General features: G+C 43.5%; 1 protein-coding gene across 1 annotated transcript in view; it reads right to left on the minus strand.

Moving 5' to 3' along the window:
* Window positions 1-26,928, minus strand: part of LOC146822015 (cysteine-rich secretory protein 3-like) — a 108,649-nt gene that overhangs the window by 10,579 nt on the left and 71,142 nt on the right. The window lies entirely within an intron of this gene.

A 26,928-nucleotide genomic window follows, 5' to 3' on the forward strand; every position in this document is an offset into this window, starting at 1 on the left:
TCTGGCAGCCCCCGTCCCACCTCCTCTGAATAACTGTCATCATTCCAGAAGCATAATAGGCCAAAAAATCCTCATCATCCCTGAATAAGGAAGAGCGTAAAGCATGCTTGGCAGTACTAAAAGCAGAAATAGACAAATCACTTATGGATAATATTCAGGTGCTGCGCACAGGACTGTGCACAAAGCTAGCAGACATATGGGAGGATTTGGAAGTGTTTGACGAGCACTTGGAAGCCACAGAAACGCACCCCAGAAAGCAATTAGATGCAGATTAGCTTGCTTGAGCTACCATCTCTCATAAGGATCACCAGCTTAAATGGCTGAACAGGAATGGGTGAATAGGGGCAATGTGCCCAATGGAAATTTAAAAGAAGAGGTGAAAGGCTTGAACATTATGGCATGTGTGCAAGAACTAGTTTCAAACCTACTCCATCTGGGAGATGACATGGTGGTGTCCATAAAGTGAGCATATAGGGTGGGGTGAAGGTCAACATTGTTTATGTGTAGCTTACAAAAGTTTGAGACTTCTTGTTACACACTGCTTCCACATTACTATTAGTCATACTCCCTATTTATATGAAAAAATATAAGGAAACAAATATTTGGCAAAGCCTATTACCACTTTATTATAGTGTCCATAGGTAGGGCAGAAATATCAAGCCAAATGCTTGCCCATATCCAAAAGTGTAACGTCAAACACAGGCAAAGTGGACCAAAAAACAACATGCATGCCTTTGACTTTTGCAAAGACAGTCATTAGCCAATCAGCTAATGACTTGTAATCACAATATACCTCCGTAGCATCACGTTTATACAACAGCCACAAATATAACTACATTTAAAACACTCAAAAGTTAGAAAAATACTTACCCTATTTACCTGTCAAATTTCATAAAAATCCAACTGACGGTTTTTGCTGTACATGAAAAACAAAGTCTATGTAAAATGCGTTGGATTTTACAACCGTTTTAGGACTCCCGTTTTTTCTTTGCACCCCATTGGCCAAACGCCACAAAACTTTCAGTACTCCGAGAATGAAACGGGGCAGTAAGTTTGCAAAATTTTGAGGGCATTTGCCAAATAGGTGCAAAGTTATTAAGGGACATCATTTAAAAAGTCCCTGTGTCCGGTCACCCTAACTATAATTACAGAGTAGCTATTACAATACTACCACTCTGCAATTAATTAATATATATGTATGCATGTATATATATGTATATATATATATATTCACTGAAAAAACCATAGGTTTCACACATGTTATAGTTAGCTGTACATTTCACTCGTAAAAAAACAATGAAATTCCCCCGTTATAGTTAGTGCAGGCAACTATAACTCACGCGACCGCAATCCTCTGCTGATGCTAATACTGTATTTAGACACTTATTTGCCCATGTCTTCTTCCATTAAATTTTAGCTATACATATATTACAAATATTTTTTTTCATAAAGACACATATGTCATCAGCAGAAGATTGCGGTCGCGTGAGTTATAGTTGCCTGCACTAACTATAACGGGGGAATTTCATTGGTTTTTTACGAGTGAAATGTACAGCTAACTATAACATGTGTGAAACCTATGGTTTTTTCAGTGAATTTGCAAGGTTTTTTAAATGCTAATTCCTAACTATAACGTGTGTGAAACCTATGGTTTTTTCAGTGAATTTGTACGGTTTTTTAAATGCTAAGTTACTTTACGCCATTCGTGGCGTGCGCGCCCAGTTAACGCAGTTCGTTCCGTGCGCGCACGGTGCGCTTCGCGCACCGTGCGCGCACAGTGAGCACAGTGCTCTATGGGTGGTTAGGATCTCAAGAATCTGCCCCTTTAGACATTTTTTGGCTTCATTTTTGCTGCCCAACTCAGAGAGCGAGAGAGAAAATGGCAGCCGCCGCTTCCTGGTTTCGACCGATTCGAATGTTTACTAAGATCTAAGAGCCAATCAAAATCGCGCACGCCACCGTACGCGTACGGTAAGCGCACCGTAAGCTGGCTCAGATATATATATTGATTTAAAGGCTATTTTCTCAGAATCTACTGAACAGATTTACACCAAACCTACAAAAGGCACTTCCTTGACCTGAGGACTACCTCTCTGCCACATTTCAAGTAATTCTGTTCAGCCGTTCGGGCTGTAGCTGTGTCTAAAGGTCCTATGGAAAAATGCATGGGAAAAACGCGTTTTGGGACCCCCCTTTTATCTCAGCCCCTGCTTGACGAATCCCCCCGAGACTTTCAGGGTAGGAGCGGAGCGCCCCACCTATTTTGAAAAATTCGCGAGGATTCGTCGACCGGCGCCAAAGTTATTCAAAATAGAATGTTGCGGTTTTCCTATGGAAACAGGGTCCTAACTATAACTACCTACTGGCGACCGCCAGTAGGTAATATATATATATATATATATATTCACAGAAAAAACCATAGGTTTCAGGCACGTTATAGTTAGGAATTAGCATTTAAAAAACCTCAGAAATTCACTGAAAAAACCATAGGTTTCAGGGGTGTTATAGTTAGCTGGACTTTTCACTTGTACAAAACCATTGAAATTCCCCCGTTATAGTTAGTTCAGCTAACTATAACTCACGCGCCCGCAATGCACTGCTGATGACGTCACATATTACATCACTCATGACATGGTCAGTGACATCACTCATGACATCACTGATGACATCTCAAATGACATCACTGATGACATCACTGATTACATCATCCAGTGAATATGTGTTTTTCTGAAAATTAAATTTGTTTTATATATGTATATCTCAAGGTCGATGGAAGAATAAATGGGTATATAAGTGTCTAAATGGATGATTTGTTTTTGAAAAATTGATTGTGTAACTGACTGATTAAGTGTATCATAGTGAATACATGGATTAGTGAGTAATGTTTAAATATGTAAATATCTGTATCAGTCTCTCACTTTGTGTATAAGTGGCTGCATGGGTTGGTGAGTAGCTACATGGGTGTCTATATAGGTTATTAGTTGGTTTTTTGAGTATCAGTCTGAGTGTCTGCATGGTTCGGTGGGGGGTATTACGTAGTGCATAGGTGCATGAATGAGTGACTCACTGTTTGTATGTGTTGAACACAGCATGTGTGCAGGACTGTATGGGTGGATGAGTGTGTGTATGGGTGTGTTAGTGAGTGAATGACTGTCTCAATAGTGTCTTTATGAGTAACTACATATGTTTTAAACTAGTATATGTGACTATTGGTGTATATATGTGAGTATATGTGAGAGTGAGAGATTGAAAGAGTTCCTGTATGAATAAGTATGTGTTTCTATAAGTGATTGTTTAAAAGACTAAGTATGTGTAAGTTTCCGTAGAAGTAAGTGTGGTGGTGTGTGTATAACTGTATATGCAAGTAAATGTGTGTTTGATTCTTTATTAGCATGAGTGACTATGTGTGTGAGTAACTCTATGGATGAGTGGCATTGTGTAACAGGATGTATAGGTGCATGAGTACATATGATGAGTGAGTACATGTATGAGTGACTGTATAGGACTGTTGGTGAATGAGTGGATGTGTATGTGGATCTTAGAATTACTGAAGAGGTTGTTGTAACTGGTATTGGTATGTCCATTGTTTTGAAAATTTTAGTCTCTATTTTTGAATGTGTGTATCAAAGGTTATATTAGGGTGAGAGGAGGTCTGCCACTCTATCACAAGGATGATGTCATCAGTGATGTCATCAGTGATGTCATTTGAGATGTCATCAGTGATGTCATGAGTGATGTCACTGACCATGTCATGAGTGATGTAATATGTGACGTCATCAGCAGTGCATTGCGGGCGCGCGAGTTATAGTTAGCTGAACTAACTATAACGGGGGAATTTCAATGGTTTTGTACAAGTGAAAAGTCCAGCTAACTATAACACCCCTGAAACCTATGGTTTTTTCAGTGAATTTCTGAGGTTTTTTAAATGCTAATTCCTAACTATAACGTGCCTGAAACCTATGGTTTTTTCTGTGAATTTCAAAGGTTTTTTAAATGCTAATTTCTAACTATGCCTACAGAGATAGGACATGTGAAGAAAGAAGAAAAAATGCACAGAAAGAAACAAAAGAAGTGCAGAAAGAAGCAACAGAAGTCCTCAAATACGAAGATAAGTGCAGGAAGAAGGATAACGTGCAGAAAGAACAAAAAGAAGAGCAGAAAGAAGCCTTGTTGCAAAATCATCCTGTACCCTCAACTTTTTCAGACGGATACTGGTGGTAACTGAGTCTGACTAGCCAGTCCTAGAGCCAGTGCTATGTTAAAAGACACTTAGAATACAGTGAAAACACCTACATACACTAGGGAACATTATGCGTTGGGGTCCCCCTGTGATTAGCATGACCTCCTCTGTAAGCCCCTAGTACATAATAGGGCATGGGGATTAAAACTACCTCTTAAAACAGGCCGCAGGGCGTTTTTGCACACGTTAACTCAGGCCCCGTCCCCTCCCTTCACCACTGTGTAAACACGCCCTGTGTCCATTTTTAGTTGGGAGATTAAGTTCATTTGAATCCTGAGGGTCCCTAGGGTCCAACTAGCCCACTAGGTACCTCCAGTAAATGCCACAGAGCTGTGTTGCAGAGAGGTGTAAAAAGTGGCACGGCCTGGACCACCTCCTTGCAATGCAGCTCAGTGGCGCTTACTGGAAGCACTTGGTGGGCTAGTTAGCCCCCAGGGGCCCTCAGTATTGAAGGGAAATTATATCCCCAATTTAAAACGTGCCATAGTGCGTGTTTGCACACGTCACCTCAGGCCCCGTCCCCTCCCTTCACCACTGTGTAAACGCGCCCTGTGGCTGTTCTAAGTTGAGAGATTAAGTCCCCTTGAATCCTAAGGGTCCCTAGGGTCAAACTAGACCACTAGGTACCTCCAGTAAGCGCCACAGAGCTGCGTTGCAGAGAGGTGTAAAAAGGGGCTTGGCCTCAGAACACCTGTCTGCAGCGCAGCTCCCTGGCGCATACTGGAGATGCCTGTTGGGGGCGCGTTTGCAGAGTGCTGCACGGAGGGGGCATGGCCTCCGGCACGATGCCAGTCTTTTATTTATTTTAATTTTTTAAGAAGGGGGGCTGTGTGGTTCCCCTTCTTATTCTAATTTATTGGCCCTGATGACCCCATCCCCCAGGGCCTGTCTCCTAATTATATTTTTTTGACCCCAATCCCTAGGGCCGGCCACTGTTTTTTATTATTTTAAAAAAATATTTATTTATAGACACACCTAGGACATGCTGGACAAACCGTACGTACCTATCACCATGACGATTTGCGGGATATTCATTAAAAGGCGACTATGCATGCAATTAATCCACGTGGAATGTATTTACACTACTAGTGAAGCTCTGACATGTCTGATGCCCTACCGTGCCTAATCCCGGTAGACACCCTTGTCGTTTATTTATACAAACATGGGTAGCTATTGACGGGCACATTTAATACACATGCATACCAAGCCATTCAAAGGGGATTCGACAAAAATTCGACCAAAACTATGCAAGAAACCCCCCTCACGGTTAATAAAACACACATCCACTGCCGGATGTGTAATACTTTTTATTTTACTCTCTGGAAAGGGGACGAACATCACTTGAGAGTCACAGCGCGCTCCTGACAGAGCCCAATGCTGTGTTACACCCACCATTGCCTGCCGAGTGCCACACACCTCTGTGTTGTATTCCACTAGCTAGTGCATATGCTATGACACTCTCTAGCCCATGTGCACTGTAACACCACCCCGTGAATATGTCATGCCACACTTGTCTTCGCACGGGTTATATTGCCCCATCTAACGTGCCTTCCTCGATGCCTATGTTATAACGCACAGTGCTATGCCATACATATTACAATCTGCGATCCATATCTGTGTCACAGTGCATATGCAACGTTACACTCCCCAGCACATATTTTATATTACAACTTTAGAGACTAGTTAGGTTACACAACACTGCCCTGTGCATATTACACTCCAAGGCGCATATCGCATAGCACGCGCTAGTGCCTGTGCTATCTCGCGCTCTCCAATGAATCTGTCATTGCGCACAATGTATTGCATATTATATTTCACGCCCGGTTCATCTTATATCACACTTTTTGGTGCATAGTTTATACCATACACTATATCTAGTTTTCATTTTCAATCGTGCTCTCAGGACTATGTTCTATATAACACTGTGTTCACCTACCCTTTTCACGGGCATTACATTTTGCGATAGGGGGTGGAGGGTCAGGGGGTGTTTCTGCCAAGTGAGCCCGGAGTCACAGTCACAAACGTCCTCTTCTTCCTGAATAAAAGTGAGATTATGCTGCATACTTGTTCATATTTTAAGTAGTTCGCACAGACTCAATGTTTTAAAAACAATAAAGTTCCTAATACCCGCCTTCTCTGAACAGTTAGCTTGCTGCCCCATCCCCCTCCTCCCTATCCTCTGTTGTGTGAATCCATGGAATAGCCTCCTCCCTCCTGCCATGCATGGTCTGATGTGCTGCCACTGCCCTCAATTTAGTATGATGTACCAGTCCACTCCTCCTGCCCTCCATTGCCCAATTCTATGCCCCATCATTGACCTCCTGCTTAAACTCTGTGCTTAGCTTGCTGCCCCTATTCTCCTTCCCCCTGCCCTCCGATGTCTTTGTGCATGCCCCTGATCCATCCTGTTTGCCCACCATGTCCCATGGACCTGCCACTCCTATCTACTCTGAGTGTTCTGTTGAGCTGCCACTCCCCTCCCACCTGCCTAGCATTGTCAGATGACTGTAACCTGTCCCTGCCACCTCCACCCTGCCTGTCCACATGCCATGCCCCTATCCTCTTCCTCCTGTCCTACATGGTCCATTGTACTGCCACACCCTTCTGCCCTCCCTGGTCTGTTGTGCTGCAACTGCTCCTCCTGCCTGCCCCGTGTGGTCTGTTGTGAGGTCCCTTCCCCTGAACTTTCTTGTCTGTGCACAGGTCCTGACCCTCCCTTCTATCCTCCATCGTCCTTTGTGCATGCCCCTGCACCCTCCTTCTTGCCCATCATAGCCATTGGTCTTCTGTGCTGCCATGGCCCCTCCCACCTTCCCTGTGTGGTCAGTTAGCTGCCCCTGACCCCCTCCCACCTTCCCTCCATGGTCTGTGTGTATGCCATCACAGTCTCACTGTTGCTCTTCATGGTGTGTCTTGCTTCTAGTGCCCATCCTGCCTGACCTCCATGGCTATCTTGCTGCTCCTGCCCTGCCCCCTTGCCCCCAGCCCTCTGTTTACATGTGAAGACCCCTACTCCCTCCCTCCTGGCTTGTCTGTTCCATTGTAATGCCCCTGATCCGTCCCTACTGCCCTTTATGGTCTGTAATGCTGCAGCTTTCTCTCCTGTCTGTCCATTATGGTCAGCTAGCTACCATTGCCTCTTGCCCCTCTGTTCTCTGTTGTCCATGTGCATGGTCCTGTCCCCTCCCTCTTGCTTTCTATGGATTGTTGTGCTGCACTCCCGTCCTGCATGCCCTGTGTGGTGTATTGTGCTGCTGCAAACCCTGATGCCTGCCCTGCAGGGTCAGTTTGGTGCACCTCTCCATGTCCCTCTTGTCCTCTGTTATCCAAGTCCATGTCCCTATCCCATTTCCTTCCATGATCCAATGTACCATACTTGCGAACATTTTGAACTTGGTAAGAGGGAGATTTTGAAAAGAAACTGGGGTATTGATTTTCCCCTTTGAGTTACATTGAAAAAGAGGATATTGTAGACAGGAGACAGATCAAATAAAGCCCATTTGAGCTTAAAAACATTGGACGTTTCCTGGCTGAATCGGGTCTGTTGGCATGTATGGTTGTACTACCATTGCCTCTTCCTTCTGCCCACAATGGTCTATTACATTGCCACAGCCTTGAAGGAGGGTAGATTTTGTATCACAGGGGGCCCCTGGCCCGTTCTGTCCACACCTGAAGTATGAGACCCTTGTCCTTGCCCTGCCAGCCGCATTTGTAGGCCGTATTAAATTGACCAGCGGGTCCTGTGTTGCTATATAATTATCCTGAGACATCCTTACCACTCAGCCAGCATAAAACCCCTGTGTAGGCCCTTCTGTTCAATATGTAGGCCTCTTTGTTAAATTGACCATAGCTCTGCAATTTTAGTGTATAGCAGTCTGAAGGCAGGTCTGCGAGGCCTTCTGCTCCAAACTAGTAGCCCCCACCCTACCCGAGTGCTCCGTGCTCGGTATCAAAGTTCAACATCCCACTGAAGCTGTCGACTTACAGTAGGCTGCATCCTGGACTGGTACTTTCTTCCTGGGCAGGTTTCCCGCTTTTAAGGAAGTGGCAACCGCAGAGCGTCAAGTTAGGAGAACTGAGGAGATTTTGTACATGAATATATTGAATTCCCGTACAATACCCATTATTTTCTGCTTGCTCTATGGAACTTACGATAAGCGATTGGCCTGAGAGACTGACCTTTTCACCCAGTCCATTGTCAGCATTAAGTGGGTAAATGACGAAATGTCTGGTAAAATCTGCAGACGAAGCTTTTGGGTAGCATACGTAGGTAGATGTAGCGTGCAAAGGAGCCCACAAAATGATATAAAAAGGGAGCACCCACAGATATCGACGGACTACCTCGCCGTCTGTATGTAGGTTAACAGGCTGTGCAGGTTTTCCCCAAGAGCTGGGAGCTCTTGTCTTCCTTTGCTTAAAATGTCTTGCTCTGCTTTGCTTGAAGTATCTTATTCTATTTTACCTATATGAAATGTCATGTTATGTTTAACCATTGTTCACTTTACTTTTGCATTTAAAAGATTTTGTATTGTAATTGCAGGAATGCTTGCTCTAAGAGTAAACGTGAGTGTTCCTAGGTAACATTTTCCTTGGTGTAACTTGTTTCTCATGATGCATTTATAGATGTGTTTTCTCTCTCTCTCTGTCAGTACATTAATTGAGATACAGAGAATATCATGACAGCTGTATGATTATCTGGATTCTGTATTTTGTACTTTATGTCTCTATTCTGCGGTTTCTTTGAAGTTGTATCTTCTCATTAAACTGCCATTGTATTCTGCCACCAATTCCATGTCTCATATGTCTGTTTTCTTCATTTTTGGAGCAAGCGTTCCTAGGCACCCCGGCTCAAATTAAGGTGCCCCTTTTGTCCCTGACTCACTCTCCTGCTCAGTTCTGTGGTGGCTCCCGGGGCTCTGGGGACCGCCTCTAGCTTCCTTGACCCGTAATAGATCTTCCCTCCAACAGCCTCTCTTGCAAGTCCTGTATTGTTGGTTTGTTGCCCCTGCCCCCCTTTCCACTGCCCTCCATAGTCTGTTGTGCTTCCACGGCCCTTCCTGCCTGCTCAGTGTGGTTAAATTGTTGCCTTTGCACTCTCCTACCTGCCTTCAATTTTCAGAGTCCGTGCCCCTGGCCTTTGCCTCTAAACAGTATCCCAATGAACAACTAGATTGCTAACATTCTATATTTATTACAAAAGTGTGGAACGCCTGACATCATCTTGATGTAATCAAAACTGTAATACCTAGAGCATTTCCTTTAGAAATTACATATATGAGAGGGTCTTATTGGCATCAAAATTATGGTTAGTGCTCTAAAAGACTAAAATAAGGACATTTTGTCTGAGTTTTCAAATAGCGACAAAGCACTTTTAAATTATTTGTTATCTTTATGTTTTTTTAATCCGTTGACCACTTGATTAAATGTTGCACTTAGGGGAGAGGATGTGGTGTTACTTCCAGAACTGCAGACTTTGCAACTGGGGAACCAGGTTGAAGTTTCTGCTTCAGCTCGACATTCTGTGATTCTGGTCAAATCACTTAGTCTCCCCATGTCTACAACCAAAATGAATATGTGCTTGTGTGATGTAACCAATGCTCATGTAAAGCACTCCAATACCTGACAAGTCTGCACTATATAACACTGCAAAAACACTAAATAATAAGTGTTTTGCACACTTCTGTCATTGGGCTATATTTGGGCTACATCTGGGTGATTTTGGGCTACATTTGGGCTCTTTTGTCTCCGGTGGCCATCTTGGGAGATTTATTTGTTATGAAGTTTCCTAATTTCCTCATGTACTGCAGTCTCCTCAGTAGGAAATGCTTTCAGTTTTTTACGTTGATTCCATCATGAAGGTATTCAGATATGTCACACATTTGCCATAAATTCTGAATGTTAGCACTCTAGTTGCTCATTAGATCACTGTAGTAAAACTACTGTTCACCATGGAAGTCTGCTCCTGGTATTAAAAGTGCATGTTTCAGTCTGCATGTCAGAATTTTTTAATGAAATAGAAGAGGATTTGAGAAGTCACTCAAAATGTGCCCTCATTTTCTTTCTTCAGCATTAATGATAATTTCTATGGCAAAATGAACCCCCTCATCGTGTTCCTTTTTAAATTAAATGTTTTAAGTGTTACCAGTTTATTCCAATCAAGATGGCTTCAGGTGTGCCATACTTTTGTCATAATGAAGACAGTAAGCGCTTTAGTTGTTTTTAAGAACATTCTGGGACATTCTGGGCCCGATTCACAGAACAAACTTAAGACTAAATCCTAAACTTAGTACCATTCTGGTATTCACAGAATGCACCTAGTACTTCTGGTATTCACAGAATGAACTTACTACTTTTGCTATTCACAGAATGAACTTAGTACTTTTGCTATTCACAGAATGGATTTACGACTCCTAAACTTACGTCCGCACTCGGGCCGGAAATTCCGGCCCGGAGGCGGAGCTTCCGGCCCGGAGGCGGAGCTTCCGGCCCGGAGGCGGAGCTTCTGGCCCAGAGGTGGAGATTTCAGCCATAGCTAAATCGGCCGGAATCCCCACCTCCGGCCCGGAAGCTCCGCCTCCGGCCCGGAAGCCCCGCCTCCGACCCGGAAGTTTCGCCTCCGGGCCGGAAGCTCCGCCTCCGGGCCGGAATTTCCGGCCAGAGTGCGGACGTAAGTTTAGGAGTCGTAAATCCATTCTGTGAATAGCAAAAGTACTAAGTTCATTCTGTGAATAGCAAAAGTAGTAAGTTCATTCTGTGAATACCAGAAGTACTAGGTGCATTCTGTGAATACTAGAATGGTACTAAGTTTAGGATTTAGTCTTAAGTTTGTTCTGTGAATCGGGCCCTCTGTCATTGGGCTATACTTGGGCTACATCTGGGTGATATTTGGGCTACATTTGGGCTCTTTTGTCTCTGGTGGCCATCTTGGGAGACTTATTTGTTATGAAGTTTCCTAATTTCCTCATTTACTGCAGTCTCCTCAGTAGGAAATACTTTCAGTTTTTTACTTTGATTCCATCAAGAAGGCATTCAGATGTGTCACACATTTGCCATAAATTCAGAATGTTAGCACTCTTTTTGCTCATTAGATCACTGTAGTAAAGCTACTGCTCACCAGGGAAAACTGCTGCTGGTATTGAAAGTTCATGTTTCAGTCTGCATGTCAGAATTTTTTAATGAAATAGAAGAGGATTTGAGAAGTCACTCAAAATGTGCCCTAATTTTTCTTTCTGCAGCACTAATCATACTTTTTATGGAAAAATGAACCCCCTCATTTTGTTCCTTTTGAAATTAAATGTTTTAAGAGTTACCACTTTATTCCAAGCAAGATGGCTTCAGGTGTGCCATACGTTTATCATAGGTAGGACTGTTAGCGCTCTAGTAGTTCTTTGGAACACTCTGGGAAGCTGCAGTAGAACACAAAGGAATCAACTGACAGTCTCTGCCCTTGTTGGATGTACATGTTTTACTGAGAATGTCAGACTTCATTCTCACATGACTGAGAAAGATAATGTGAATTTACAGAAAATAAGCTCTCAGTTTAGCTTATAGATCACCTTCCAAACCTCTGTGGTAAAAGCATGAGAAAATATTTTTCTCTCAATCATGATATCCCAGCAGAAGGCTTTTTCACATGGTGAAATCACCTTAGAACATACCACCATTCCTAAAATGAGTATGGTACCATCAACACATGATTTATAATGTAACTAAAGTCTTAAAACCTTCTATTAACTGCAATACTTTTTAATGAGGTGCTATCATGTATATTGGTCCCAAGATGGCTGCCAACACTTCTTGGATGAAGTGCTGACAGCCAATCAGATCTCAGGATGAGATGTGTGGTTAGGCTCCGCCCACATATATATATGCTTTTAAATGCTATTTTCTCAGGAAATACTGAACAGATTTACACCAAACCTACAAAAGGCACTTCCTTGACCTGAGGACTACCTCTCTGCCAAATTTCAAGTAAATCTGTTCAGCCGTTCGGGCTGTAGCCCTGTCTAAAGGTCCTATGGAAAAATGCATGGGAAAAACGCGTTTTGGGACCCCCCTTTTATCTCAGCCCCCGCTTGACGAATCCCCCCGAGACTTTCAGGGTAGGAGCGGAGCGGAGCGCCCCACCTATTTTGAAAAATTCGCGAGGATTCGTCGACCGGCGCCAAAGTTATTCAAAATAGAATGTTGCGGATTTCCTATGGAAAAGGGGTCCTAACTATAACTACCTACTGGCGACCGCCAGTAGGTAATATATATATATATATATATATATATATATATATATATATATATATATATATATATATTCACTGACAAAGCCATTGGTTTCAGGGACGTTATAGTTAGTTGGACATTTCACTCGTACAAAACCAGAAAATTCGGCCGTCATAGTTAGTTGAGCTAACTATAACTTGTGCCCCTGCAACGCACTGCTGATGACTTCACATATTATTTCACTCATGACATGGTCAGTGAAATCACTGATGATATCTCAAATGACATCACCGATGACATCACTGATGACATCATCCAGTGACTGAGTGTTTCTAAAGAGTTTAAATATGTTTTATCCATATATATGCCAAGGTATATTGAAGAATGAGTGGGTAATGAGTGTCTGAATGAATGATTTAATAGGTGCATGGCTGACTGTATAAGTGAGTGATTAACGTGTCTTACCTATACATGAGTGACTAACTAATCTGTATGAATGTCTGTATCAATCTGTCAGTTGGTGCGTAAGTGGCTGCTTGGGTTGGTATGAGTATCTATATATGGCTTTTTGAATTGTTGTTTGAGTATGTAAATGGGTATCTCAGAGTCTGTGTGGGTGGGTGATGTGTGTGTGACTCCCTGTATGGATGTGTGAGTGGGTGATTAACTGGGTGTATGGGTTCAAGAGTGTATCTGTGAGGGACTATATGGGTGGGTGAGTGTGAGCATTGCTGTGTTGGTGAGTGAATGGATGTCTCAGTGGTACATGTGTGAGTAACTACATATGTGAAAGGTAGTATATGTGAGTGTTAGAGTATATAAATGATTGTATGTGAGAGTGAGTGATTGTGAGAGTAGCTGTATGGATGAGTGTGTGCTTGTGTTAGTGATTGCAGCAGAGAGTAAGTATGTGTTAGTATCTGTATGATGTGGTGTGTGTATAACTGTGTAGGGGAGTAATTGGGAGTGTGATTGATTCTTTGCATTACTGACTAGCTGTGTGAATAACTCTATGGGTGAGTGGTGATGTGTGAGTGTCTGTATGGGTGTATGAGTACATATGATAGTAGCTGTATTGATGTGTGACTGCATTTATGAATGACTGTATGGATTAGGACGTAGATGTTTGTGTAGAGCTATGTAGTAACTAGTATTGGTGTGTCTATGCTTTTGAGAATGGCAGTCTGTATTTTAGAGTGGATGTACTAAACGTCATATTACCCTGTGAGGAGGTGTATCAGATTTTCAAGTGAATGATGTCATCAGTGATATCATTTGAAATGTCATCAGTGATGTCACTGACCATGTCATGAGTAATGTAATATGTGACGTCATCAGCAGTGCATTGCGGGGGCACGAGTTATAGTTAGCTCAATTAACTATAACGGCTGAATTTCTCTAACGTCCCTGAAACCTATGGTTTTTTTCAGTGAATTTCAGAGGTTTTTTAAATGCTAATTTCTAAATATAACGTTCCTGTAACGTATGGTTTTTTCAGTGAATTTCAAAGGTTTATTAAATGCTAATTTCTAACTATAACGCCCCTGAAACCTTTGTATTTTTCAGTAAACTTCAAAGGTTTTTTAAATGATAATTTCTAACTATAACGTCCCTGTAACGTATGGTTTTTTCAGTGAATTTCAAAGGTTTATTAAATGCTAATTTCTAACTATAACGTCCCTGAAACCTGTGGTTTTTTCAGTAAATTTCAAAGGTTTTTTAAATGAGAATTTCTAACTATAACGTCCCTGAAACCTATGTTTTTTTAAGTGAATTTCAAAGGTTTTTTAAATACTGATTTCTAACTATCACGTCCCTGAAACCTATGGTTTTCTCAGTGAATTTCCAAGGATTTTTAAATGCTAATTTCTAACTATAACATCCCTGAAACCTATTGTTTTTTCAGTGTATTTCTAAGGTTTTTTAAATGCTAGTTTCTAACTATGCCTACATATGTAGGGCATGTGCAGAAAGAGGAAGAAAGGTGCAGAAAGAAGCAAGAGATATGCCGAAAGAACCATCAGAGGTGCAGAAAGAGGCCTTGTTGCAAAGTCATCCTGAGCCTTGGGCACCCCCCAGCTATTTGCTGACTGGTACTGGACGAGTGTGTGAGTAATGCCTGGTTCATTACATAAGTGCATGGGTAGTGCCTGAGTGATCGCATGAGTGCATGGGTAATGCCAGAGTGATTGCATGACTGCATGGGTAATGCCAGAGTAATTTTATAACTGCATGAGTAGTGCCTGGGTGATTGTATGAGTACAAACATAGTCCGTGGTGATTTTTAAGTGCTTGGATATTGGCAGAATGTTTGCATGAGTGCATGGGTAGTGCCTGGGTGATTGCTTGAGTGCAAGGGTACTGCCTGAGTGATTGGGGAAGTATATGAGTAGTGCCTGGGTGATTGCATGAGAACATTGGTAGTGCCTGGATGATTGGAGGAGTACAAGCATAGTGCATGATTATTTGTTAAGTGCTTGCTAGTGGCTGAGTGATTGCTGGAGTGTATGGGTAGTACATGGGTGATTGGAGCAGTGAATGGTTAGTGCCTGGATTATTCCATGGTCCAATGAGTACTGCCTGGATTATTGGAAGAGTGCATGGGTAGTGCCTGGGTGATTTCAAAAATGCTTAGTTACTGCTTGAGTGATTGCATGAGTGCGGAGGTAATATATGCGTGATTGGAAGACTGCATGTGTAATGCTTGATTGATTGCATTAGTTTATGAGTAATGCCTGGATGATTGCATGAGTAGATGGGTAGCGCCTGGATGATTGTAAGAGTGCAAGCGTAGTGTATGGTGATTTTGTAAGTGCTTCAGTATTGGTGGAGTGTTTGGATAACTGTATGGCTAGTAGCTGGGTGATCAGAGGAGTGCATGGGTACTGCACAGGTGAATAGAGCACTGTATGGGTAGTCCCTGAGATAATACATCAGTGCATGAATAGTGCCTGGCTGATTGGAAGAGTGCTTTTGTAATGCCTGGGTGTTTTTGTAAGTGCATGGGTATTGCTTGAGTGATTTTGTAGGTGCATGGGTAATGCCTGGGTGAGTGCATGAGTTTATGGGTAATACCTAGAAGATTGCATGAGTGTATGGGTAATGCCTAGGTGATTATATAAGTGCATGACTAGTGCCGGGAGGAGTGCATGTCTACTGGCTGGTTAATTGAAGGAGTGAATGAGTAGTGTCTGGGTAATTAGAACAATACATAGGTAGTGCCTGGTTGATTAGAGCAGTGCATGAGTAGTGCCTAAGTTATTGCATGAGTGGATGAGTAGTGCCTGAGTGATTAGAGGAGTGCATGGGTAGTGCTCGGGTGATTTTGTAACTGCTTGGTTAATGTCTTGGTGATTGCATGAGTATGGAGGTAATGTATGGAAGATTGGAAGAGTACATGAGTAATGCTTGAGTGATTGCATTAGTTAATGGGTAATGTCTAGATGATTACATGAGTGCATGGGTTGTGTCATGGTGATTGCAAGAGTGGAAGAGTAGTGTGTGGTGATTTTATAAGTTCGTGGGTATTGGTGGAATGCTTGGATAAGTCTATGGTGACTAGCTGGTTGATTGCAGGAGTGCATGGGTAGTGCATGGGTTATTGCAGCAGTGCATAGGGAGTGCCTGCATAATTGTATCAGTGGATGAGTAGTGCCTGGGTGATTGGAAGAGTGCTTTCGTAATGCCTCGGTAATTTTGTAAGTGCATGTGTAATACTTGGGTGATTGCATGAGTTTGTAGGTAATACCTGTATGATTGCATGAGTGTATAAGTAGTGCCTGGGTGATTGCATGAATGCATGGGTAGTGCCTGGGTGATTGGAGAAGTGCATGGGAACTGCCTGAGCGATTTTATTAGTGCTTGGGTAGTGGCAGAGTGATTGCATGAGGGATTGGATAGTAACTGGGTGATTGGAGGATTGCATTATTACTACATGGGTGATTGCATGAGTGTATGGGTACTGTCTGGGTGATTGGAAGACTATATTGCTAATGTATGACTGATTGCATTAGTTTATGAATAATGCCTGGATTTTTGTATGAGTGCATGGTTAGTATCTGGGTGATTGCAGGAGTGCACGAGTACTGCCTGGGTAATTGGAGGAGTGCAAGGATAGTGCATGGTGATTTTATAACTGCATGAGTATTCACAGAGTAATTGGATAAGTGCATAGCTATTGATTGATAGCTGAGCGCTAGAACACATTGTTTCTGCAGCAGGCTCTCCTCACACTGAGCTGTCCGCCCATGTGGGCTTGTGCCTTAGCATCATTACACTTGCTGGTTTGCGTGTTGTGTGTTATAAAACAGAAACAACATATTCTCAAATGAGTCTGTTACACGACACGCCCAAAGAACAAGTGCTAATGATTAAGTGCCCATGTGCACAGTGGTAGACCCCGGCGCAAATTAAGCAGTAGTTTAAAATCAAAAATTGCCAAACTGATGTAGCAGCATGGTTTCCAGCTCCTAAAAATGAAAGGCTGAGCGCTAGAACACCTGGTCTCTGGAGCAGGCTCTCTGCACACTGATCTGTCCGTCCATGTGGGCTTGTGCCTTAGCATCATTATACTCACCGGTTTATGTGTTGTGTGGTATAAAACAGAAACAGCATATTCCCTAATGAGTCTCTTACACAGCACACCCAAAGAACAAGTGCTAATGATTAAGTGCCCAAGTGCACAGTGGTAGACCCCGGCGCAAATTAAGCAGTAGTTTAAAGTCTTAAATTGCCAAACTGATGTAGCAGCATGGTTGCTAGCTCCTAAAAATGAAAGGCTGAGCGCTAGAACACCTGGTCTCTGCAGCAGGCTCTCTTCACATTGATCTGTCCGTCCACATGTGCTTGTGCCTTAGCATCATTACACTCGCCGGTTTATGTGTTGTATGTTATAAAACAGAAACAGCATATTCCCAAATGAGTCTGTTTACACAGCACGCCCAAAGAACAAGTGCTAATGATTAAGCGCCCATGTGTGCAGTGGTAGACCCCGGCACAAATTAAGCAGTAGTTTAAAGTCTAAAATTGCCAAACTGATGAAGCAGCATGGTTGCTAGCTCCTAAAAATGAAAGGCTGAGCGCTAGAACACCTGGTCTCTGCAGCAGGCTCTCTTCACATTGATCTGTCCGTCCACGTGTGCTTGTGCCTTAGCATCATTACACTCACCGGTTTATGTGTTGTGTGGTATAAAACAGAAACAGCATATTCCCTAATGAGTCTGTTACACAGCACACCCCAAGAACAAGTGCTAATGATTAAGTGCTCATGTGCGCAGTGGTAGACCCCGGCGTAAATTAAGCAGTACTTTAAAGCCTAAATTTGCCAAACTGATGTAGCAGCATTGTTGCCTGCTCCTAAAAGATGAAAGGCTGAGCGCTAGAACACGTGGTCTCTGCAGCCGGCTCTCTTCACACTGAGCTGTCCGTCCATGTGGTCTTGTGCCAGAGCATCATTACAGTTGCCGGTTTGTGTGTTGTGTTTTTTAAAAGAGAAAAAGCATATTCCCTAATGAGTCTGTTACACAGCATGCCCAAAGACCAAGTGCTAATGATTAAGTGCCCATGTGCGCACTGGTAGACCCCGGCACAAATTAGGCCGTAGTTTAAAGTCTAAAATTTCTAAACTGATGTAGCAGGATGGTTGCCTGCTCCTAAAAGATGAAAGGCTGAGCACTAGAACACGTGGTCTCTGCAGCAGGCTCTCTTCACACTGAGCTGACCGACCATGTGGGCTTGTGCCTTAGGATCTTTACACTCGCCGGTTTGTGTGTTGTGTGTTATAAAACAGAAAGAGCATATTCCCAAATGAGTCTGTTACACAGCACGTCCAAAGAGCAAGTGCAAATGATTAAGTGGCAATGTGCACTGTGGTAGACCCCGGCACAAATTAAGCAGTAGTTTAAAGTCTAAAATGGCCAAACTGATGTAGCAGCATGGTTGCCTGCTCCTAAAAAATGAAAGGCTGAGCGCTAGAACACGTGGTCTGTGCAGCAGGCTCTCTTCACACTGAGCTGTCCGTCCATGTGGGCTTGTGCCTTAGCATCATTAAACTCGCCGGTTTGAGTGTTGTGTGTTACAAAACAGAAACAGCATATTCGTTAATGAGTCTGTTGCACAGCACGCCCAAAGAACATGTGCTAATGATTAAGTGCCCATGTGCGCAGTGGTAGACCCCAGAGCAAATTAAGCAGTAGTTTAAATTCTAAATTTGCCAAACTGATGTAGCAGCATCATTGCCTGCTCCGAAAAGATGAAAGGCTGAGCGCTACAACATGTGGTCTCTGCAGCAGGCTTTCTTCACACTGAGCTGTCCGTCTATGTGGGCTTGTGCCAGAGCATCATTACAGTTACCAGTTTGCGTGTTGTGTTTTATAAAAGAGAAACAGCATATTCCCTAACAAGTCAGTTACACAGCATACCCAAAGAGGAAGTGCTAATGATTAAGTGCCCATGTGCGCACTGGTAGACCCCGGCACAAATTATGAAGTAGTTTGAAGTCTAAAATTGCCAAACTGATGTAGCAGCATGGTTGCCCGCTCCTAAAAGATGAAAGGGTGAGCACTAGAACACGTGGTCTCTGCAGCAGTCTCTCTACACAATGAGCTGTCCGTCCATGTGGGCTTGTGCCTTATCATCATTACAGTCGCCAGTTTGTGTGTTGTGTGTTATAAAAGAGAAACAGCATACTCCCTAACAAGTCTGTTACACAGCACGCCTAAAGAACAAGTGCTAATAATTAAGAGCCCATGTGCGCACTGGTAGAACCCTGCGCAAATTAAGCAGTAGTTTAAAGTCTAAATTAGCCAAACTGATGTAGCAGCAATGTTGCCTGCTCCTAAAAGATGAAAGGCTGGGCGCGAGAACACGTGGTCCTTGCAGCAGGCTCTCTTCACACTGAGCTGTCCGTCCATGTGGGCTTGTGCCTTAGCATTATTATAGTTGCCGGCTTGTGTGTTGTGTTTTATAAAAGAGAAACAGCATATTCCCTAATGAGTCTGTTACACAGCATGCCCAAAGAGGAAGTGCTAATGATTAAGTGCTCTTGTGCGCACTTGTAGACACCGGCGCAAATTAAGCAGTTGTTTAAAGTCTAAAATTGCCAAACTGATGTAGCTGCATGGTTGCCTGCTCCTAAAAGATGAAAGGCTGAGCACTAGAACATGTGGTCTCTGCAGCAGGCTCTCTTCACACTGAGTTGTCCGTCCATGTGGGATTGTGCCTTTGCATCATTACATTCGCTGGTTTGTGTGTTGTGTGTTATAAAAGAGAAACAGCATACCCTAATGTGTCTGCTACACAGCACGCCCAAAGAGCAAGTGCTAATGATTAAGTACCCATGTGCGCACTGGTAGACCCCTGCGCAAATTAAGCAGCAGTTTAAAGTCTAAAATTGCCAAACTGATGTAGCAGCATAATATATACAAAAAACAAAAGGTAGTTGTGGCATATAAGGTAGCACATCAATTCTAAACAACATAAATAGTTAAATTCGTACTTGTCTGTAATCAATATAACAACTCACAGGAAAATCAGTTTAGAGAGTCAATTGACTCTCTAAACAGGTTTTCCTGTGAGTTGTTATATTGATTTTGGATAAAGAAATATGCTTTACTACTCATAAATAGAAATGTGAAATTTTAGAGTGCCGAGATACAATTGTTTTGTCTGATTTAGCAGCATGGTTGCCTGCTCCTAAAAGATGAAAGGCTGAGCGCTAGAACACTTGGGCTTTTTTATTGAATTATGGAAAGGGCCGCATGGCCCCCCTTTCCCAGGCCACTTCTGGTCCTGGGGACCACATCCCCCAGGGCCTGGCCACCCTTTATTTTTAATTTTAGAGGGGCGCAGGGTGGCTCCCCTCCTCAGGCCACTACTGGCCCCGGTGACCCCATCTCCTGGGGCCCAGGCATTAAAAAAATAATAATAAAGGGGAGGGGGCCATGTGGCCCTCCTCCCGGGCCACTTCTGGCCCCAGGGACCCCATCCCCCGGGGCCTTGCCTCACTGTTGGGGACCGTGGGGGGAGCTCCAATGCCCCCATGGTCCCAGCCGGCTCCTTGCCTCCTGCAGAAGCCGGCATTGCTTTTGCACAAGGGGAGTTGCTAAAATGCAGCTCCCCTTGTGCAAAAGCAGTTCTGCTTTGGTTTTTGGAAGCAAGAGCAGGTTTCCTGCTCTCGCTTCCAAAAACCGAAGCAGAGTTTGCTATGACAGGGCGGGAGCTGTGCTCTTGTCCTGTCATAGCAAATGGCAATGTCCCAGAGTTGGGCACCCCGGGACACTGCAGGAGCTGCCCCTGGGGGGGTGGTCCCGAGGGCCATCAAGGGCCCCACTCCTGACGTTTCTAAAGCCCCGGGGAGGTAGTGGTCCCCGGGGCTGGAGGTCCGTAATGGACCCCTGCAATTATTTATAGAGTGCCTCGGGGAGGTGGTGGTCCCAAGGCTGCGGGGGCCACATGCCCCCTGGGAATTAATTGGAAAGCCCTGGGGAGTTGGCGGTCCCCAGAGCTGCAGGGACCCGTGAGCCCCTGCTAAATAAATCAAAATGCCTCCAGACCTGGCCCACCCGCGCTTTGTTTTTTAAATTTTCAGACGGATTTATGCACCAGCTCGACCCCGCTCATAAATTAAAAAAATAAAACTCTTTTCTTGGGCCGAGCAGGCCTGGGGGGTCATGGTGTTTTTACCCTGCCCCCTTTTCTTGTTTGCAATGTATGTTTCACCTTTTTGATTTTCACTCGATGCGAGGCACAAGATGGCTGCTAACACTTCCCAGAATGACGCTCGTGTCGGGAGGAGATGTGTGGTTAGGCTCCGCCCAGATATATATATTTCTTTTTCCTTTAATTATCAAAAACTGCTGAACGGATTTACACCACTTAAAAAAAAGGGCGCTTTCTGAACCAAGAGTTACCTTTTTATCAAATTTGGTGTAATTCCCTTCAGCAGTTCGGGCTGTAACCTGTTCCAAAATTTCCTACGGAAATTAACATGGAGAAAACATGCTTTTGGACCCCCTTTTTTCTCGGCCCCCGCTTCACGAATCACCCCGAAACTTCCAACAGAGAAACTGAGAGGGTCAACTCATTAGTTTAGAAACTTTCACGAAGATTCGTCAAACGGCGCCAAAGATATTGGCACATCAAAAAACTACATGTTGGTCCAGAAAGCGTGCTTTTTGTTATTTGGTTTAAATCGGTTCAGTAGTTTCAGAGAAATAAAAGTTTAAAAAATATAGATATCTGGGGACACGACGAGCCCTTGCAGTAGGCACGCAGATCCTACAAAATTTTGACTGGCTGCCAACACTTCAACCAGGAAGTGTTGGCAGCCATCTTGGGACCCGGCTTGAAGGTGAGTCCCAGAACATAGTATAAAATAAAGAAAAGGGGGCAAGGTATGAATACCCTGACCCCCCAGTTATGGTGGGGGGGTCCCACAGGGACCCCGCAGTGGTTTAAAAGCTTTTCCATTTTTTTATTTTGCCGTGGACTTGCGGGTGGATCCGCAAATTGGTGGCAAAATTAAAAAAGACTTGTGGACTCCTGTGTATCTTTTTTCTAAGCCCCCGGGGGGCCTAATCCCATGGTAAAAATAAAGGGCTATTCAAAGCCCTGAGGAGTGCCACCTCCTTGGGGCAGTGATTTAATTATATGCGGGGGGCTCATGGCCCCCCTGCTGCCCCGTGACAGCCACCTCCCCAGGGCACAAATGTTATAATAAAATAATGCTGGGGAGGTCCTAGGGACTCCCTCACTGCTACCTCCCCGGGCAGTAAACTAATTATATTCGGGGGAGCCTCACGGCTTCCCTGCTGCCCCGGGGACCACCACCTCTCTGGGGCAGATGCATTAAATATTTATTTTTTAAAAACAATGCGGGGAGGCCCTGCACCCCCACACAGCCCCAGGGCCCTCTATTTCCCCCAGGACCACCACCTCCCCCAGCACAAATACAATCATGAAAGGGGTCTGTTGCGGATCCCCAGCCCAAGGGACCACCACCACCTCCATGGGGCTTACTTAATGAAGGAGGGGAGTCGTGCTGCCTCCCTTGTGGAGCCATAGATTGTCCTAGGGATTGCCCCTTCCCAGTCCCCCGGGACATTGCAGTTTGCTATGGCTTGGCAGGAGCACCGTTTCCGCCAAGCCATAGCAAACACTGCTCTGCTTCGTGGAAGCGAGAGCATTATAAATGCTCTTGCTTTCATGACGTGGAGCAGAATTGCATTTGGACAGTCGGAGCCACAGAGTAGCAGTTCCTCTGTCCAAAAGCAATGCTGGCTCCTGCAAGCGGTGGGAGCTGGCAGGGACTGCAGGAGCCTTCAAGTTGCCCTCGGATTTCTCGCAAGAAATGCGCATGCGCAGGCGTCCGCGCATGCGTATTTGTCAGAAGAAGTTGGAAATGAGGAAGAGGGAGCCCCGGAGACGCCGCGCTTCAGGTAAGTTTCTTTACTTTTTGTTTATTTTACATGCGGGGTTTGATTTAAAAGGAGGGCGGGCGGGAGGCGGGTGGCGGCGGCAGGCAGCTAAGCTTCGCCCTGGCGTGTGCGTAGCGCTAGCCTGCTTCGCCTACTTCGAAAACTGCGAAGCAGGCAGCGCTACGTACACTACGTGGGCGGAGCGTAGTGTCACGCCCAGGGTTAGTTATGGAGTGGAAGACAGTGGAGTGGTGCTACGTATAGTAAACTGTTATATAGTAGAATGGTGTGATGTGCCATATAATCAAGTGGAGTATTGTAGAGTGTAGTGGCATGTTGTACAATGTAGTGGCGTGTCGTATAGTACAGTAGAGTGTCATACAGTGGAGTATCGTCAACTCTAGTGTTGTGGAGTTAAGTATCATGGAGTGGAATGTATTCATAGATTTGAGCAGAGTCATAGAATGGCATAGAGTAGAGTAGAGTATTGTAGAGTGTAGGGGCATACAGTGTAGCACAGTGTCATACAGTGGCATAGAGTGCAGCAGAGTGTTGTAGAGTGCAGTTGTATAGAGTATAGTAGAGTATTGTAGAGTGGAAAAACATACACTAGAGTGTTGGACAGTGGAGTACAGTGGGCTCAACTGTTGTATAGTGCAGTTGAGTTGAGTGGCGTAGTGTAGAGTGGACTAAAGTGTCATTTAGTGTACGGCGCTGTAGGGTGTTGTACACTGTTGTGGCATCACCAGTGTAACACTGTAGGAGACTTAGAGTGACTTTGAAAAACAGGGTGGCTCTCCTGGGGGCTGCTGTACTCCTGAAGCCTTGATGGTGCCCCTGCCTTACCTGAGGCACTACGAGAAACTAAGATGCAAGTTTTTAACTTATGTGTAGTCAAGAGCCAAAGCTGTAACTCAAATCTGGGTTACCATGTTTCAATGTCAGCAGCTCGAGCCATTTAGGCCATACCTCCTGCTTCTAGCATGTAGCATCTAGCTTGCATATTTTGTAAGCAGCTTTGTGCCACTAATGATGTTATTTTATTTCCTTCAGAAAAGCAACCTTGCATCACATCTTTTGTTGAGGACGCTTGCCCCTGTCCCTTTAATGGAGCACTAGATGTGCGTGTGTCTGGGGCTACACAAGAACCCCACTCCCCACTTGACCAGCACAGCTCTCTCTGTACGACTTGAAGCTGCCAGCTTTTTGGTTCCCACTCCCTTCCATGAGAGCTGCAGCAATGGCCATGTGCTCCCAGAGTCCCAGACCGCCCAGGCATGGACATAGGAAGCAAGAGAGGCACCTAGTGGAGCTCATCGCTGAGTACTGGTAGCCCCGAAGACAAACTATTATAAGTGCTCACTTGTTTTCAAGGGGTGTGCGAATTTGTGTTATTTGCTTTTGCATAATTACGTGAAATTCCTACAAAACTATATGAAAATACAGCTATTTACAAAAAATACAGACTGTATTCTCACGTCAATGTTTCAGTAAATAATAATGCAAATAAAGCAAAAGCACTGAAAACAAATGCTGCTTGCATCATGTTGTTCCTGTGGGTTTGTAGCATTTTTTTTTTTAAATGAATTGTGCATTTATGGTACATTTTTACAGAAAGTGGCACATAATTATGTGAAGTGGCATAATGGCATAATCTTGGTAATTTTACATAACAAGCATAATGCAATACCCCCCAAATTACTAGAAGTACACCGATGTAATGTAAATTGTGTTTAGGCCTATAGTTTTTCTTTTGTTTTTCTCAGTTACCATCATCTACAGTACCTGGGGACTAATGTGTCCTAGGGACAAGGAAATCACGTGGGAGGAATACCCATGCCAGGCAGTCACTCTCTTGGGGATTGAGCTTCTTGCGCACGTTTCCAACCACGATTTTGGAAACTTTTGGTGTCCTTATACTCCTTGTATCAACCAGATGGGGTCTTTTCAAACCTAGGCCACCGTTTTGGATAGTTTTTGTGTGGGCACTCTTTGTGCCCTTTTGATCCTTGTAGCCACAGGATGGGGTCTTTTCACACCTCCTGCCTGTCACATGACCTTAGGGTCTGGGTTTTCCTACCCTGTTCATTAATATTTTTAGGAGTCCTATAATGGTTGTCACAAAATATTCTCCAGTTTGTAGTCAGCCAATCAGGATCTACCTGCCCAATTTAAATGGGGAAATCAGAGCATATCTGCACATCAACTCTGCAGATATGCTCTGATTTCCCCAGCATTAACCCCTTTGTGCCCAGCCCTGGGGCCTTTTAATGGTTTGGGTTGGACACATGCAGAAGGTTGGGCTTGGTTTGGCCTAAGGAAAGCTCAATGCCCAACCCCCATTCTATTTTAGATGCAGGGTCCAGTGTGACACCACGCCTTGCAGACAACCTACACTGCATATATCCAAAGATGTGCAAAGTGAGGGGCGGCCACTTGTGGAGCAGTGGGTGCAGATCGTGGCCACATAATGTCTACAAGAAAACCATGAGAGAAAACAGTTTTTCACAGGGCAAGAGCACCTTTCAACACCCCAGACTTCCTAAAATGAGTATAACCCCACCAATGAATGAATTATTTTGTGACTACAACCTGTTATCACCTTTTGTATGTGGTCCGTTTTAGATTGGCCCAATAAATTCTGTAATGTTTTTTAAGTGATATTTTGAATTATTTATGTATCAAGATGCATCAACGCAGTAATTATTGCCACCTGTATTATTTGCTAAAGTTTATCCTTTTTGATTAAATTTGTTAAATATTACGGAAATGGAAATTTGTTTAAATTGTTTTCAGATCAATGTTAATGTTATACTTCAAGATTACAAGCAGTTCAATCATATTTTGTTTATGTACTGCTTAGTAATAATGAATATGATTAAATTGTAAAGCGCAAATCTAAATATATTCATTATTAATGGAGTAGAAACTGGTGATGTAGCTTCCATGTCTTTTTCCACACCAATAATTGATGTCAAGCGCCAATCTCAATATATTCATTATTAATGGAGTAGGAACTGTAATGTAGCTTCCAATGTCTTTTTTCACACCAATGATTTCGTATTACCTCTCTGTTGTCAGAAAAGTCAAATATATTCACTGGTGTAGGCTACTGACTACCTTTGCGCAAATATCTTACTTCTTGGATATGTATCAAGAATTCTCTTGGAAATCCACAACTGTGACACATTCTTAGGAGGACTTGAGTGTGTTCTAAATTGCACACAGAAATATTCACAACCACATTTATGCATGTAGAAATACAAAGCCAAGGAGCTTTTTGATCCTTAGCCATATTCCTTCACTTATATCACCAACATTTTGCTAGGTGCTCTATTTCCATGCCCATTCTAAAACAATATGTACTCCTTCCCTTATCAGAATTAACGTTATGATAATTTTAAAAAAAATTACAACTATCTGCAAAATACTTACAAAATCTTCACCAGCTTTTCTAGGTGGACCACCATGAATCAACTTCACACAAGCCTCCTTAAGCTAGTTGTGAAAAGTTCTCCACATTATTGTAATTTCCTTGCGAGAATGCGATATTTCCACATCCAAAACTCCACCATGGCTGAATGCTTGAAACAGAGTTTACCACAAAAAGATGCATGTGCACAGCATGTTTTACTTGTATCTCAGTACATCAAGATCGGTATTATTCATCTACAATAATATTACATCCACTGCATCAACCTAAGTACTATGTAGTAGGGTAGTAGCTCCACATCGACACAACTAGACATAACTTGAGATGTAGTGGTCAGATTGATGTAGTGAACATGACACTATTGTAATGCAACATAACTCATTTGATATACTGGTGACCAGCTCTAATTTTCACATAGGTGAAAATATATGTTTGTGAACCAATCCTTAAGTGTTTAATTGAATCCAGTACCCAGCACAACCTATGTAATGGCTTCAATGACTGATGCTGAAAGATCACTGTATGTTTAAATAGCTCATATTAATATACCATATTTTATACTTTATATGATAGTGTCTTAATTGGCAATCCTTATTTATTTAAATATATTTAAACAATAGCTA

Source organism: Triturus cristatus, chromosome 6, assembly GCF_964204655.1.
Source record: "Triturus cristatus chromosome 6, aTriCri1.1, whole genome shotgun sequence".
Lineage (NCBI taxonomy): Eukaryota > Metazoa > Chordata > Amphibia > Caudata > Salamandridae > Triturus > Triturus cristatus.